Raw genomic sequence first — 18,026 nt, 5'->3', positions numbered from 1 at the left:
ATTCATGGAAAGATAATGTGTGAATTTGGTTTTGTCGTGGAATACTTTGGTTTCTCCATCTATGGTAATTGAGAGTTTGGCTGGGTATAGTAGCCTGTGCTGGCATTTCTATTCTCTTAGTGTCTGTAGCACATCTGTCCAGGATCTTCTGGCTTTCATAGCCTCTGGTGAAAAGTCTGGTGTAATTCTGATAGGCCTGCCTTTATATGTTACTTGACCTTTCTCCNTTACTGCTTTTAATATTCTCTCTTTATTTAGTGCATTTGTTGTTCTGATTATTATGTGTCGGGAGGAATTTCTTTTCTGGTTCAGTCTATTTGGAGTTCTGTCGGCTTCTTGTATGTTCCTGGGCATGTCATTCTTTAGGTTTGGGAAGTTTTCGTCTATAATTTTGTTGAAGATATTTGCTGGCCCTTTGAGTTGAAAAATCTTCATTCTCATCTACTCCTATTATCCGTAGGTTTGGTCTTTTCATTGTGTCCTGGATTTCCTGGATGTTTTGAGTCAGGATCTTTTTTCATTTTGTATTTTCTTTGATTGTTGTGCCGATGTTCTCTATGGAATCTTCTGCACCTGAGATTCCCATCTCTTGTATTCTGTTGCTGATGCTCGCCTCTATCGTTCCAGATTTCTTTCCTAGGGTTTCTATCTCCAGCGTTGTTTCATTTTGGGATTTCTTTATTGTGTCTACTTCTCTTTTTAGGTCTTGGATCGTTTTATTCAATTCCATCACCTGTTTGGTTGTGTTTTCTGGCAATTCTTTAAGGGATTTTTGTGTTTCGTCTTTAAGGTCTTCTACATGTTTAGCTGTGTTCTCCTGTATTTCTTTAAGTGAGTTATTAAAGTCCTTCTTGATGTCTTGTACCATCATCATGAGATATGCTTTTAAATCCGGGTCTAGCTTTTCGGGTGTGTTGGGGTGACCAGGACTTGGTGGGGTGGTAGTGCTGCGTTCTGAGTGGTCTTGATTTCTGTTAGTAGGATTCTTTGTTTGCCTTTCAACATCTGGTAATCTCTGGAGCTAGTTGTTATAGTTGTCTCTGGTTAGAGCTTGTTCGTCAGGTGATTATGTTAGCCTCTATCAGCAGACCTGGGAGACCAGCTCTTTCCTTAGTTTCAGTGGTCAGAGTACTCTCTGCAGGCAAACTCTCCTCTTGCAGGGAAGGTGCCCAGATATCTGGTGTTTGAACCTGCCTTCTGGCAGAAGTTGTGTTCCACTCACCAGAGGTCTTAAGATCCCGAGGGAGGTCCTGTGGAGATGTTGTGGGTGTGGAGAGACTCCACGTGCAAGGAACCCTGGTGCTGGTGTGGATCGGAAGGGACTTGTGCCTCTAATCAGGCTGGGTTTTCTGCTTCCCTAATTAATGCAGTCTTAGGTCCTGTGTGATCAGATTCGAGCAGACACTGTGTTCCACTCACTAGAGGTCTTAAGATTCCATGGAGGGTCCTGTGGGGACCTTGTGGGTGTTCAGAGTCTCTGTGCGCAAGGAACCGAGGTGCTGCTGTGGACCGGAAGGCTTTTACAATATTTCATGCCTGGTAATACTGCTCGGTGGCTTTACTATGAATTTATTTTATCTTTTATTTACATGACCTTCTCTCTTAATATGCATTTTATTACATGATAAACACTGTATATTGTTGGGGCCTGGAATTCCCTGGACTCTCAGCCTCTTGTCTCTGGGCCATCATCTAAAACTCTTTTGCTTCTTCCACTATCTTGCTTTGAGGCATTCCTTTCCCTTTACAACGAGGGCACTCCTTTCTGGACCTTTTACAATGGGACATTCCTTTGACATTAATGTGTTACTTAGCTCTGGTTTGGCCTGTGCACCTAGGCAAATACTATCTGTAATTTTCAGCTTTATAAACCCTCCATTTCCCAAGAGCAAATGAGGCTTGAACAGGATTTTTGTCTTGCTTCCTTCCTTTGTGCCTTCTGATCCCAAAATTTGTTGTTGTAGCACCCTTCCCTTGAGAACCTTGTTGTTTAAGTCCTGCAGGTCAGGGCAGTATATAATATTTAAAAAAACTGTAGGTGATATCTTCCTTTAAGAGGATATAGGTTTGCATCTGGAAAGCATCTGTCAACATCAGTCTGTATAATCTAATCCATTTTGAGGGATTTAAGTAATACATACTTTATTAAGTACTTTTTGTTGTTGTGCTTAATTATTAACCAAAACTGACTCATAGAACAGTTTATCTGAGCATTGCATCTGGTGGTGAGAGCAGGAAGCTGAGAGATCAGATCTCCAACCATAAACATAAAGCAACGAAAGGAAACTGAGGCTAGACTAAGGCTAGGAGTGCTCAAAGCTGTGCCAATGTTGTACCTCTCCCAGCCAGGCCACACTTCCAAATGTTTTCAACATTCTCAACAATGCTGCTAGCCAGAAATATGTGTTCTAGTACATGAGTCTATTCGGGAAGTTTCTCATTTAAGCAACAATCTTCCATTCTCTGGACCCCATAGGCTCATGGTCATATCATAATGCAAAATGTATTTAGACCAAATTTAAAAGTATTTTAGATGTCTGACTAATTTCCAAAATTCCAAAGATCAGTGTGTCTCCTGATAATCCAAGCAATATCTTAACTATAACACCCTGTAAAATGAGGAAGAAAATTAAAAACTTTCAACATGCAATAATTCAAAACATACATTTTCATAGAAAAAGGGAAGATAGGATTATTGCAAGGAAGAAACACAGCAAGGCAATTACCAAATTCTGTATCTTCATGTCCATTAACCGAGTCTTTGGTTTCAAAGGGCTTTGCTGCCTACCATACATAAACATCTCTTGACTGGTCATACTTTATACAGTTTTCCTTAGAAGATGTCTTATGGCTTTGGTATTTCTACCATCTCAGGGTCTCCCCCTGTAACTCATGCTTTCCTTTTACAGATTTATAAAATAGACTCTGTCAGCCTCCACATGTGGAAACTTCACTGCCACAAATTGCCTGACTTTAATGACTCTTTGAAGAACAAAGAAAGAATTCATGAACCCTTCACTCTTGCATTCTTCTTGCCTCCAAAGCCAGTATGGATGAACAGTAAAACCGTGCCAGAAAGCTTGGTAGGTAGAGCAGGTTGGGACTTACAGACTTGGTGGGCACACAATGAGATTAAGACAACTCCCTGCTCCCTGCCAGATTCCTGGCCTGGAACACATGCTATACTCCCCACATAAGGAAATGTGACCTGTGGTCACATAGGCTCAGAACAGAGTTCTCCATGCTAATGAGGTACATAGAGGCCCTGAAGCTTAGCCAATAAGCTTCCCCTCTCAGATATACCTCCCTGTAAAAAGTATTTAATCTCACGTCCACACTGAGAAGTGGGTACAGTATGGTTTGCATCCATTTCCCACAATGAATAGTCAATAAATGATATGGATTGTTTCTTTCACCTACCACCACCATGGGGAATATGCAGAAGGCCTTAGCCTACAGAGCCATAGCTAAATCTTCCACAGAAGGTCTCTCTACATTTCCAGCCTGCCTCCACCAAGCTAAGAACAATCACTGCTAAGATAAGCCAGAGCTACCCTTTCCCCCAGTCCTGGTCTAGACCCTGTCTCCAGCCTGCAGGACCCAGACTCTGTTCCTTGCTTTTCTGTGACTTCCAGCAGTGCCAAGAGTCAGAGACCCCAAAGGCTCTGGCCTTGATTCAGGCCTGGGTACCCTGAACTAGCTCGGGCTTTTCTACATCTCAGACTATGTTTCCACACACAGAACAGTATCTTGGTGCTTCCCTACAGTCCAGCACGTGGGGGCCTGGGATAAGTGTAGTCAAACTCTCCAAGAAGCTGTACCCAGTGGTGGGGTGGACGTGGATCCACAAGTATCATGTAGGTGATGCTGCCATATTGAACTGCTATCTTGAATGGAACCTTGTACACTTGAATTATATTTGTTGTAGCTTCTGTTTTCTGGGAGCAGAAAACTTTTCATTTCACAAGTTAGAAGCCTACCTGTGTGGAGACTTGCCCAGTATGCACCTTTCCCAAGGTTGGCCTCTCCATTAAGTGTGCAATTTGGTTATATAGCAACCAAGAGAGAGAGGTTGGATTAATCCACACTTGTGGCTTTGTCAAAAAAAGACTGTGAAGAGCAGAGGCTTTTGGTAACTATACTTGGGATATTTAAAATGATTTGTCTATGGACTGTCATCTGGATGAGGAAAGAAGTCAAGAGCTAATGCAGTTGAGACAGTGAAAACAGATTGTATTAATGTATAGAAAGTTCTGGTAGGCACTGTTGAAATGCAGTGCTAGAGGAAGTGAGCAGATAGGATGCAGTGAGCAGGAAGAATGCAGGGCTCAGAAAAAGGAATTCATGCAACTGACATTATGCAGTAGCTGGCTGTTGATGATGATGAGCTCCATATCGATAAGATTAAGAGCAGAATGAAAGAAAAGAAAGCTTGAGAGCTAGAATGTCAGAAGAATTACCTGTATGCGTACCAAGACTTAAGTGACAAGTAGTTTGGAAATGATAGTGAGTCATGAAGAGCAAGAGAAAATGAGAAGGAGGCAAGAAGAAGCCTAGAAATTGTGAGGAAACAAATAGTAGAGGATATGTCCCATGGGGTCTCAATCAGGAGCCTGGCCCGAGAACAGCAGTGCAGCTGAGCTGGATGGCCACTCTGTTGCCAGTGGGTTTTAAATATAAATGTTGAGAAGGTTTAAAGAAAGCACACTCCAAAGAAACAAATCAGATTTCAGTTAATGGTAAAAAGTACATTCTTTACATATATAGGACTATATATGAAATATTTGATGTGTGTATATATTTGTGATGAGCCTTAGATTTCAATCAAAATTGTGAAGGTTTAAGTATGTTTACACTGAAAGGCTATTATTGGGAATTAGGAAGAAAGTCTGTGTGTGTGTGTGTACACATTAAGCAAAGGCGACCCAACTACATGTTCAGTGATATAGTCCCTTTAGTCTACTTGAATCCAATGTCAGTTACTGACCATGGTTCTAAATTGATCAAGGCAGAGGTATGATAATTTGACCTCTTAATAAATACTAATATAGTATGTATTCTTTCTCCACACACCGTGTAGCATTCTGCACAAAAGTCTCAATGAGAATATTTAAGTACTAAGTTATTTTTATCACTAAAGTAACATGAAAGGGAGTTAAATGTCTTACTTTATTCTTTATTAACTGAAACAGCAATAACTGTTATGGGAAGGTAACTTACTGCTTTCTTAATTAATGAGGTCAATGACATCGTCAAGTCTTTTTATTTACTTTTCAAAAGTATTCTACCTAGCTCATCATTTTAGATAGTTTTCTTATACATTTCTTATATGTCTTGCCCACAGCAGCAGAAGCCACCACAGTCAGGTCATCTCAAAGAGAAAAGGACTATTTCCTCACATGTGTCTTTGACAGTGAGAACTCAGTCATCTTCCCTTCTCACTGTTTAGAACTTCATTGTACCCACAGGTAAGATCATGAGGCCATAATGACTGATCCAAGGAAACCCACCTTCTAAGGCTGCTGCCTGGACATACCCACATGTTCAACATAATCAAGGGTTTGTTAGCAATAAGGAAGACAAAGACTATAATTTAGACATCAAAGGGGACTCTCCACTCTGCTCCCTTCATTAAGCAAGTGGTTATTCCTTACTTTGCTTCTGACAATGCCTATCTCTTGGCTCAAGGCTGACTAGCATTTACTATTCTTGTCATATACCTAGACGCATACTATGTAGTAATTTAACTGCAATTTATGAAATTACCACAAGCTTAACTTCTGTGGGCAATGCATATTCATTATCGATCTCACAGTTTTCATGGACCAGGGGATTAGACAGGCTGGACCTTTGGCTCAGGGCCTCAAATGACTACAATCATGGGCTTGGAATCCTGATTGGTATAGGAACAGGGTGCTCATTTTATTGTTGAGTGGCAGGGAAATCTCCCATATCTTAGAGGTGGGAATTATTTTTGCTTTGGCATCTCTGTAGGCACTTCTGAAGGTGAATGGGAGTTTCTTTTTCCTTCCTGTCAGCAAAGAAGCACATAACTGTGAACAATCTCTGTAAAATAATAATGGTAGTGAATCTTGCATCTTTATTTCCACTGTAACATAGGTTCCTAAAGAGTAACTATTACATTATATGTTAGGGTTCAAGCAGAGGGTATTACAAAGATCAGAGGGAAGAAATCTTGGAGAAAACTCTATGTATCAGTAAAATATTTTCATGGCTTTTTAAATCATAATGTTCATCAATTTATTAAGCTCATGATATCTAATACTTGGCCAACTTCAATGATGTTACAAAATGAGACTCAATTAAAAAAAATCATACTTAGAATGTTAATCCTTTGTAGAGTAAATGTATGTGCTATGCACTTCTCTTGAGGCCCAGTCTTGGTGCTGAGACTGCAGTGTACATTGTTGCTAAGCAAGAGTGTTTGGTTGATTAAGTTACTCAAATGAATTTTGACTCACAGGATTTTTGACTTAGGGTGTATTTTGTTGGGATGAAATCTATTATAAATCAATGATGTCAGTTAGTGTCTTCTCATTATCCAATCAATACCTGTATGGTATGTCTATGTATATATGATAAGCATGGTATACACATTTATTACAGAGATTAGCTAAATGCTAAATGCTCCAACTTAACTGGCTCTATAAGAAAAAACACTGGAGAAATAGCAAACGTAGATGATCAGTTTATCTTCTTTGCCTTCTTGTATTTTTAGAACGTCATATTTTTTCTAAATAACATTTTTTTTTGCTTGTAAATCATGTTCTAAAATATTTTTTCCTTTCTCATGTCTTTCTGTGCTTTGTTTTTTTTCTTCCATTTCTATCTTGTTGGGAATCTTCTTAGACTGAGGTGTAGCCTCCTACAAGCCTGAAGTAGGCTGAGCCAGAACTTGACCTGGCTGCCACTAAGGAGATTATCTAGGGTGGAGCCTTCCTCCCTAGATTACTCTATTGTTCAGCCAATGTCGCTGTTCCTCTTCAATAGACTGCTACCTGCTGAGAGGCCCCCCGGAGTTATTCCTGAGACTATGCCCTATCCTGCACCTCATCACCTGCAGCTGGTTCTAGGCTCCAAGGATGAATTGGTGGGAATGGACTTTCCTCCCTCTTTTATAAAGCGTGCCCGCCATTAAAAATTTGAACCTTGAGCAGACTAGTTGTCTTGGTTCCATTATTTTTCAACCCGCATAAGCTCTTCTCTTCCAGTTCCAAGATGCCTTGCAGGCTCAAACCCTTCAAGGCTCAAACCAGGACATGAGAGCCGCAGGCTGGCCCCAACACTGAGTAACTGGAAAAATCAATGGTGATGTTTCAGAGAGGGGGAGTTCTCAGGGAAAAGAAGGGGAAAAGCCTTAGGAAGATATTATTTCACAACTAAAAGCTTTTAATTCAGTGGTTTTTATTTTGCTAAAGATTGGACCCAGGGCTTCACCTGTATTAAACAAAGCATCACTGAGCTGTACCACAGATATTAATTCAAATAAAGTTTTTGGTTGATTTTTGACACTGGGTTTCCTCTATATATATCCCAGAGTGATTGTAATTTACTGTGTAGACCAGGATAACCTTGAACTCACACAGATTCATCTACCTCTGCCTCATGAATGAGGTGTTCTGGAGGACTACAGGCATGTGCCACTATGCTAGACCCTTAATTTAATGTTTAAAAATATATTAATGAATGTAGCAGTATTTGCATTAAGACTTTGCTAAGATCCTATTCAAACAAAATAACTGTAAATGAACTTGGAGAAAGGCTGGATAAATTGGATGTGCATTGGGTATTATAGAGTAATTATTATTGTCTTATGTTTTATAATAGCACTAAGAACTATTAGAAGATGTTTATGGATTTTAGAAATGCTCAGAAGCACATAGGAGTGAAATGATGGGCGGAGCCAGAGTCAGAGTAATTTTCATAAATAGAAGAGAGGAGAGCATTTGTAGCAGACACTGATAGTGAGTAAATGTGGAAAATTCTCAATAAGTATTAAGCCTTGTGATTTATGTGGTCATTTATTGTCTTATCCTATTTTTAATATTTTTTCATTTTAAGATCTATTTTTACTTTTTGAAATTATAGTTACATAATTTCTCCATTCCTTTTCCTCCCTCCAAAGCATCTGATGTACTCCTATGTGGTGATATAAGCAGGCTTGGCTAGGGGGAAGTAGCACTATTAGGAGGTGTGGTCTTGTTGGAGGAAGTGTGTCAGTGTGCAGGTGGGCTCTGAGGTTTCCTAGTGCTCAAGCTCTGATCAGTGTGGAAGACAGTCTCCACATGGCTACCTGTGAAAGACAGTCCCCTTCTGCAGCCTGTACATAAAGATGGACAACTCTTGCCTCCTACAGCACCAGGTCTGCCTACATGATGCCATGCTTTCCACCATGATGGAAATGGGAGTGAACCTGTGAAACTGTAAGCCAGCCCCAAGTAAATGCTTGCCTTTGTAAGAGTTGTCTTGGTCATGGTGTTTCTTCACATCAATGAAACCCAAACTAAAGCATCCTACCTTAATCTCTTTCAAATCATGGCCTATTGCTCTTTCATCGTAGTTACTTAGGGTATTTTTGTTTTGTTTTGCTTTTAGCAGTTTTGGTGTTTCTTGTTTGGAGTTAGATTTTGTGCAAGGTGATAAATACAGCTCTAATTTTCTTCTATTACACACAGACATTTAGTTTTGACAGCACCATTTGCTGAAGATTCTTTCTTTCCTCCAGTGTATGTTTTTGGCACCTTTATAGAATATTAAATGGCTGAATTTACATGTAGTTTTGCTCTGTACTTTGATTTTGTTCCATTGGTCTACATGTCTATTTTAAGCCATTGCCATATTATTTTTATTGCTATGGTTCTGTAATCTACCTTGAGACCTGAAATGTTGGTCACAGTAACTTTTTTTCTTTTTGCTCAGGATTGTTTCTCATATACAGATGTTCCTGTGTTGAGGGGTGTTTTCTCTAGTCCTATACACTCTGGGACTTACCTCACGAAAAGATATTAGAGTTGTTCAGAGTCATTTCCTGCATTTGTTGAGATGATCATGTGACTTTTGTCTTTAAGTCCATTTATGTGATTTATTGCATTTATTGAATGGTGCATGTTAAACCATCCCTGAAACTCATGGGTAAAATCATCCTGATCATCTTGGGTAATCTTTTGATTCATATCTGTATTCAGTTTGCAAGGATTTTATTAAACAGTTTTAGTACACGTTTATTAGGGTTATTGACTTATAATTTTTTTGTTGTTTTAATTTTTTTTTTAAACATGGTTTTGGTATTAGAGTATTACTGGCTTCATGGAAGGAGTATGGAAATATTCCTTCTATATCTTTTTTTAGTAGTTTAAAAAGGTTATTTTTTCCTATGACATTCTGGTTGAATTCTGTTGGGAATCCATCTGGGGCTAGGCTTTATTTTAGAATGAAGGTTTTGTTACTATTTGGGGATTTTTTTTTTTTTTGTCATTTGTCATTGGTCTGTTTAGGTTTTTGGCTTCTTCTTGGTTTAAATTTGGTGGCTTGACTGAATCTAGAAAATGATCCATTTCTTTTAGGTTTTTCCAATTCAATGGAGTACAGGTTTTCAAGTATTCTCTTGTGTTAGTTTTTTTTTCTTATTGTTTTTGTTCTTGTTTTTTCTATTCATCATTATCTTCTTCTTCATCTTCTTCTTTGTGTTTTTATTTTGACATCTGTTGTAATGTGTCCCTCTTCTGATTCTGTTGATGTGGGTTCACTCTTTTATTTAATTTGGCTAAAAGTCTGTTGATCTTGTTTATCTTCTCAGAAAAACAGCACATAGATTTGTTGATTTTTGCATTGTCTTTTATTCACTAATTTCTGCTTCAATAATTTTTTCTTAACAACTGGTTTTGGATTTAGTTTGTTCTTCTTTATTCAAATTTTTGGCTTGTATCATTGAGTCACTTACGTGTTCTGGAGTTTTAATTTTCTTTTTTTATTGAAAATAATTTTGTTTCTCACACAATGTATCTTGATGACAGTTTTCTAGCCCTTTAATTCTAGCTGTTTCTCTTCACCTCCCCTCACATCTAGATTTACTTGCTTTCTATCTCTCATTAGCAGAGAACAGGCTTCTAAGGGATAACAACAACAACAACATAAAACAATAGACAATATAAAACAGTAGCTACCACAGGTGGAAGTTTTTCTGATAATATCTGAGCAATGCACTGATTTATTAATATAGCAGAATGCATTAGGAATCATCTGCTACTACATATTTTTTTAGATAAATAGTATTTGGTAGGTCCCTGGGCTATCTGCTCTTTAATTCTTGGTCACCTAAGCTGTGTTTGGTATGGATTCCTTCTTATAGAGAGAATGTAAGTCAAATAAGTTATTGATTGGTTACTCCCATGTGATTTGTGTCACCATTGCCCTAGTGCATCTTTCAGAAAGGAAACCATAGATCAAAAGTTTTGTGGTTGTTTTGATGTTTGCATTTTTCTTTTGGTAGCATGTAGAGTACCTTCCTTTACCAAAGATGCTAGAACATCAAGATGAAGGTTCCGTAAAGGTAACTAGTTTGCTATCTCCATGCTCAATGTGTTGTTTAGGTGTTATCCTGGGGCCTCGGTGCCCTTTTCTGAAGAGCAACCTGTAATTTTGATAGCAGTCCAGATTGATTAGGAATTCCCCTGGAATCCCTTTTCTAATAACTCAATTACATATTACACAATCCAAGAACTGTAGGCTTCATTTGGTGACAAGAGATGACCAATTGGCGTTCTGTCTTTTCCATTATTTAATTTTGTAGCAGTTTCATTTACATAATCTTTATATACTTAAACCTTTTTGCAGTTTCTTCTTGTGTTTTTCTATTTGGTATTCTGTGTACTTATTGTACCTCTATGGGTATGACCTTCCTTGGTTTGATGAAATTTTCTATAATGATCTTGTTCAGGACCTGGTCTATTGATCTGCTAGTCTTCACTTTCATCTATTTCTAAAATGCAGAGGTTTGATCTTTTTATGATATTCTGCATTTCCTGTATGTTGATTTACTGTGAGTTTTAAAATGTTTTTTACAGTCCTTGTTTATTTTGTTAGATTATCTCCATTATCTTCAAGTCCTGATATCCTATCTTTTTCTTGTTTCATTCTATTTGTAAAGCTGTCCTTTGAGTTTTCTAGTTGGGATTTTTTGTTTGTTTGTTTCCTTCTTAATTTCAGCTGAATCCTTTATAATGTTTTTATTCCTTAATTGAATTTGATTTTCAAATTCTAGATTGTGTTTTACCATTTCCATCAGCCTTGTGTTTTCATGGTCATCACTCATGAATTTATTCTCTCTAAGTTCATTCTTTTAAATTCACTGAGATTTTTTGCTGTGCCTTCTTTAAACTCCCTTAATCCTTTGATGAAGTTTTTGATTTTTCTTTAATTCTGTGTTCCAAGCTTCATCTATATGATTTTTTATTGGCAAAGTTTTGTATAGAATGTGTAAGTTTAGGGAGGGAGATATTGGTTTGATCTTTTATAATCTTGTGTTTTTGTCAATGAGATCTGGGTATTTGAAGTTCTTTGTTTAGTCTTATCTGGTACAGGCATAGACTCTTCAGGAAGAAATGAAGATTCATGGATTCATTGAGCCCACAGGGTGATCTTGCTTGGGTAAAATGAAGTCATGTGGACACAAGGGATTGAGGTGATATATACATTCTGGCCCAAGTCTGGAATTTAGGGGTACATCGGGAGTTAGGAGAGAGGGCATGAGGGGAAATTAGATGGACTCACCAAGATAGGCTCTGGGAAATAACATGTAGGGTTTGATTGAAGAGACCGAGTGTAACATAGGAGGGCTGGAGGTAGTTCTGGGATAAACAGAATGGAAGCCTAAAGGTTGCTTGTGCTTAGGGCAAGATTGGCCAGAATTGTTCAGAGAGCTGAATGTGTGATTAGGCTTCATCTGGGGGTAGGGGTTGGAAGGCCTGTGAAAAGATATCTTGGAGAAAGATGTAGTTAAAATTGTTTTAATAACACATTTAAAGTATGATTTGTGATGTCTAAATTTAAAATGTTTAGTCATTTATCTGTGTGAATCTTTGTTTAAGAGATTCTCTATACCAAGGAATGAAGGCACAGCACACTTACTTCCCTTCCATATGCTTAATATCTAAGATGTAAGCATTGCAGTGATAAACATACTTAATACAGATCATTTTAAAGGTCATTTGAAAGGTATCTTGAATTATTAGGTGCATAGCCTTATTATTAGTATCAAATAAAAACTTATTTTCCTTTCTCTTACTGTTTATAGAATACACCCAGAGTTCATTTGACAATGTATCTAAAAGTTTGCCTTTATTTATTCATGAATCCCTCAGTTCTGTGTGAACATTTGGCAGAAATAACATTTAAAAATAGCTTTATGAGTAGAAACTGTCCTTTTATACTTTGGTATCATTAATAAAGATCCAGACATAATAAATGTTATGGGAACAACTGAAGTAAGTAAGTAGGGTGTGGTAGCTAGAGCAATGGGTACCAGAAATTTGCTTCTATGTTGGTTGTTGCCTCACTATGGAAGTACAGAGACTACTAGTAAAAATAGACAAGACAGGCATTCACCCTGAAATAACAGGTGACATCCTGAATCTGAATGAAAAAACTTCCAGCAGACTTTGAAACACTTGCCTTTTATGCAAGGAAAGGAAGATGAGGGAACATCACATGTTTTAGGTGAGCAAGAGAAGAAGAGGGATGTCCTTGTTTTCATGAAGTGACTCCGTTCTCATCCTTTGTCTAAATGAGTGACAGCCTCTTTTGCATCTCAAATCTAGTAAGTCATATATCTACGACAGACAGGACCCTAAGCAAGAGGTGCTTGTATGAGGGTTGTGAACTGCTCTGGGAGTATCAAAATGGTAAGAATTCATCAGCACTGCAAACATATCATTAAGAGATTAGAACCAGGAAATCAGACAAGTATTTCAAATGCTACTTGAATAGCGGATTTATAATAGAAGAGCCCATGCGTATGTATGAATTTAATATTTCTAGCACACATTGGCCTACTCCCCACCTATAATTTCCTCCTTTTCTCTGACCTACTTCATGTTAAACATCCCTAGTTAAGAAAATGAGAGGTCTGATTAGCATCAGTGGTGGTCACTGGGCGAGTAAGTACACATGCAGTGGTTTCAACGGAAGAAATTGGGGACTGAGCTAATAATACTGAAATACTGAAAAGTGGAATCTAGTTCTGGGTAATGAGGATGTGGTTTGTGAAGTCATTTGGCCTGCCTACAGAGCTGAGATGACTTTTCTAACATGGAAAAACGTACCATGAAAAGTCTCTGGTGCTTCTCTTAATCTAATACTATTTAAAAACCGTGTGACAGCATTGGAATTGCTCTTCTCTATCAAACAATTTCCTGAGGATTTAATCTATAGATTTTCTTTTTGTCCTAGGCGAAAAAGGAAACCTTCTGTCTCCTTTTGGTATCCGCATTATTAAGTTTTAAACATTTTCACTTCTTTCTTGCAGAAAGATGCTATTTTGTCCTGCTGTTAATGTTTTCTTTCTTTTGTTATCCAAGGTTTCTGGAGTTTCTTGTTTTTATGTAAGCAAGCGTTGGGATGGATGGGAATTCACTAATGTTTTTATGCTACCTTCCTTATATCTGTTCAATAAATGAATCTTCCACTAAAAATGTCCAAGTAGAAATGTTTGTTCAATCTCTACACCATGCTTTCTTTCTATGAGAAAACATGAAGGCCAGATATATTTTTATTGTCATTTTGCACCAAAGCAGAATTTAACCAACTTTTCTTGTGGAAACAATGATGAGGGGGATGCAATTACCTATCTGAGCCTCAGAGTGAATGTGTTTTCATTTGCTTAACTTGCTCCATTGTGGCTTTGTATTGGTGCACAGCTGAAATTCCAGGACCCATGAGGCTGAGGATCTTGAGTTTAAACATAGCCTGAGCTATAAGAGAAAGCTGTTGACCTGCTTGTATAAAGTAAGTCAAACTACCGAACATGTTGCATTGGCCATATCAAATTACAAAGATACAGTTGGTCTACAGATGGACACTATAGAAGATTACTCACAAATTCTAAGCAATTTCATCTGTCTGCACATATTCCTGGTGAATTGTAAATACTGACCTAGAGATCTGTTTTAAACAGTTCATGTTTGCCTCTCACATGTTCCCTGATGAGCATGCCTTCTACTTGCATTAGAAGTGATGAATGTTGACAACCTTATGTTAATGCCACAGGAAGAAATCTTTACCTTCCAATGAGTCACCTTGGCCAAGGAGAAAGGTTGGCACTGGGTGGTAAGTTACTATTTCCTGCCATTTTTTTTTTGTGTGTGTAAACAAATTGAATTGATGCCTAAGAATAGTTGAGAAAAAAATGCCATTAGCGATTGTCCTAGACTTACAAACAGTATGAGAAAATGATGAAGTTACCTATTCAATGAATGCAATCTCCAGGTACAAGAAGGAAAATAGGATATTTATTCTGCTGCACAATTCTCCTGGATCTGCTTCCAGGAAATGGCATCTCAGCAGGTTCTAAAAACAACTAGATTTGTGCTTATTCTTGCTTACTCCTTATAGAATTTGTCTCATAACAGACAAAGACATTTATCACTTTATAATGTACCTTCCCCTTATAGTCCACGAGTTTCAGATTAATCAAAGGAACTTTGAAGATATTTTAAGAACACAGGTTTGACTATTTCAGTGTTTTGTGAAGACGGGCTATTTGCCATATAAAAGAAAGACAGAGAGAGAGAGAGACAGAGAGACAGAGACACAGAGAGAGACAGAGACAGAGACAGGGAGATGGAGAGGAAGGGAAGGAGGGAGGAGAGGAGAGAGGGAGGGGAAAAAGAAATTGTGCATCTTGTAAGAATTCTTTGTACTCTATACTAAAGGAAACTTGGCAGAAGCAATTATATTCTAAACCAAATCTGTGAATATTATGTTTGGTCAGGTATATTACATGTGACAGACCTAATCAGAGCAAGCTCTTATTTGTTCATCCAAACAACAAATTTACTATTTCAATCTAGTTTCAATGCATCAATATTTTATTAATTATAAGCTTATTTAATATCCTCTTACTTCTTTTTATTGATTCACAGAAGAAATTAGTGTAATGTGTGATGCATACATGTGTATATATGTGTGTTGATATGATGTGTGTGTGTGTTTGTGTGATGAGTGTATGTACATGTGTCTCTCTGTGAGTACAGGTCTTATGAATGTAGATTAAGGTGCTATACACTATTATACGAGTTAACCATTATGAATCAAAAATTAAGAAAATCTATCTACTTTATGTTTCATGTATTCACAAGTAGAAAATGAATTTATTATATAAAAATTTAACAAAAACCCTGTCTGTAAAGTTATTAAAAGGATAGGGATTGAAATACAAATTAGTAGAATTCCAGGCTCACATGCTCAACTTCATGAGCTCAATCTCCGGTTCTAAAAATACATTGAACACACCCACATTTGCACACATTTACACACACTCACACAGACATGCACCACCACCACGACCAAAAGCGTGGGCTCAGTGTCATTGTCCACCCTGTAATCCCAGAACCCAAGGGGCTGAGGTGAGAGGTAACTCAATCACAAAAGAACACACATTGTATACACTTGCTGTTAAGTGAGTATTAACCCAGAAGCTCAGAATATCCAAGATAAAATTTGCAAAACACGTGAAACTCAAGAAGAAGGAGGATCAAAGTGTGGACACTTTGATCCTTCTTAGAAGGGGGAACAAATATCCATGGAAAGAATTACAGAGAGAAAGTTTGGAGCAGAGACTGAAGGAAACTGCCCCACCTGGGGATCCATCCCATAAACAACTGCCAAACCCAGACACTATTGAAGATCCCAAGAAGGGCTTGCTGACAGGAGTCTGATAGCTGTCTCCTGAGAGGCTCTGCCAGTGCCTGACTAAGGAGTAGTGGATGCTCACAGTCATCCATTAGACAGAGCACAGGGTCTCCAATGAAGGAGCTAGAGAAAGTACCCAAGGAGCTGAAGGGGTATGCAACCCCCTAGGATGAACAACAATATAAACTAACCAGAGTTCCCTGGGACTAAACTGCCAATGAAAGAAAACACATGGAGAGACTTATGGCTCTAGCTGCATATGTAGCTGAGGATGGCCTAGTTGGTCATCATCAATAGGAGGAGAGGCCCTTGGTCCTGTGAAGGTTCTATGCCCCAGTATAGGGGAATGCCTGGGCCAGGAAGTGGGAGTGGGTGGGTTGGGGAACAGAGGGAGTGGGGAGGGAATAGGAGATTTTCAGAGGGGAAACTAGGAAAGGGGATAACATTTGAAACGTAAGTAAAGAAAATATCTAATAATAATAATAATGATAATAAATAATAATAAAAGAGTTTATGTTCAGCTTGATCTGTGTTGTGATAATGGCAAAAATACTGGACACATAGCCCAAGATAATTAAAAGTTATGATTTTTATAATGGAGCATTTAAAAATTATTGATTTAAACCTGGGAAGTATTTAATACTGACATTTTACTTTCTACAAAGGTAAAAATGTGCAGAAGCAACTATTTTAGCAGAGTATTCTTATTAGAAGATTCCATGTCCTTTGTGATACTTAACATACTTCCTTTTTGTCTACAAGTTACACTTTTCATAATTACATATATATTTCTGATAAAAAATCCCCAAATATTTTAGTTGTAGCACTAGCTTTGACCCAAGTTTCAATGTTCTTCATACATTATAAAAAAAAACAGCTGGGTAATTAGATATTTTTTGTTTCTTTAAATTTAAGGTAAAATCTGATCAGCTGTGAGAGAAATAAAGCTGCAGTGTGGGCCAAGAACAAGAATCCCATCAGTGACATCAGTTATAATTATTTTATCACAAGAGTTATTTTAATGATTATAATGATGGTGATTTTCCTCACCAAGGATCTACAGGAAGATTTAACATCTTATGATTCCTGAATTCAATCAAGAAAGTGGTATAGATTAGAAAGCATCTTACAAGCCTAGCAAAACATTGATTCAAGGGTTTTATACAGAGGATAGAACAGTACATTAAATGGGCAGGCAGCATGAAATATTTGCAAAGTGCAGCAAATAACACAGGAAAAAATTTCTCCATAATTTTAAAAATAATGGCTTCTCCTTTTCATTGAAATAATTTCTTCCCTAAAGTGCTGGAGATGACAAAGACATCATTGTTTTCATATTTTCCTTTCATCTTCTTCAAAATTTACTTCAAGAGATGTCTATTTGAGCTTTTAAGTATTGTGACCAAGAAATTTCATTATTCTCATTACTTAAACAATTAATTTAAAGAAATAGTAAAAGATACAGACATTAGAGGAAAGAATGAATTAAATTAAGATGTGGGCAATTTTAATCAAGACATGCTATATTCAGTAAACTCTGTAAGATCAGGAAAGACAGAAATGTAGTGAGATTAATCAGTTTTGGAGAAATGTAACCAGTAGATAATGTGACCTGACTTCTTTTCACTGTGACATGTGTAATAACCACAATCACTGTTCATCTATATTTCACTGAGCATAAATGCAAATTTCCCATTTTCACAGATGAGAGAATTTTATTACATTATATTGATTTAGAAATAATTCATTAACCTCTTCTCCATTTTCTTTATACATCAATCTGTCTCTATTCAAGGCTTTGTCTTCACTCTTCACCTGTTTGCAGTGAAGTGTCCTATACTGTAGGCTATTGAAAAACTGTGTTTTACTTATTCAGCTCAGTCATTTGTACATAAAACCCAGTCCACTTTTTTTTTCCACATTTGAGGTGTGTTTGGCTGTTCAGAAAAAAAAAAAATTATGTTTTCTTGAACTTTAGCAATTTTATAGTCTTATGCACCCAAAGCCTCTTTGTACTGTTTTATAGCCACTAATAGATTTTATAAATCACACACACACACACACACACACACACACACACACACACACACACACACACA

Source organism: Mus caroli, chromosome 4, assembly GCF_900094665.2.
Source record: "Mus caroli chromosome 4, CAROLI_EIJ_v1.1, whole genome shotgun sequence".
NCBI lineage: Eukaryota > Metazoa > Chordata > Mammalia > Rodentia > Muridae > Mus > Mus caroli.
The sequence above is the reverse complement of the archived record's forward strand: the minus strand, read 5'-3'. Positions refer to the sequence as shown.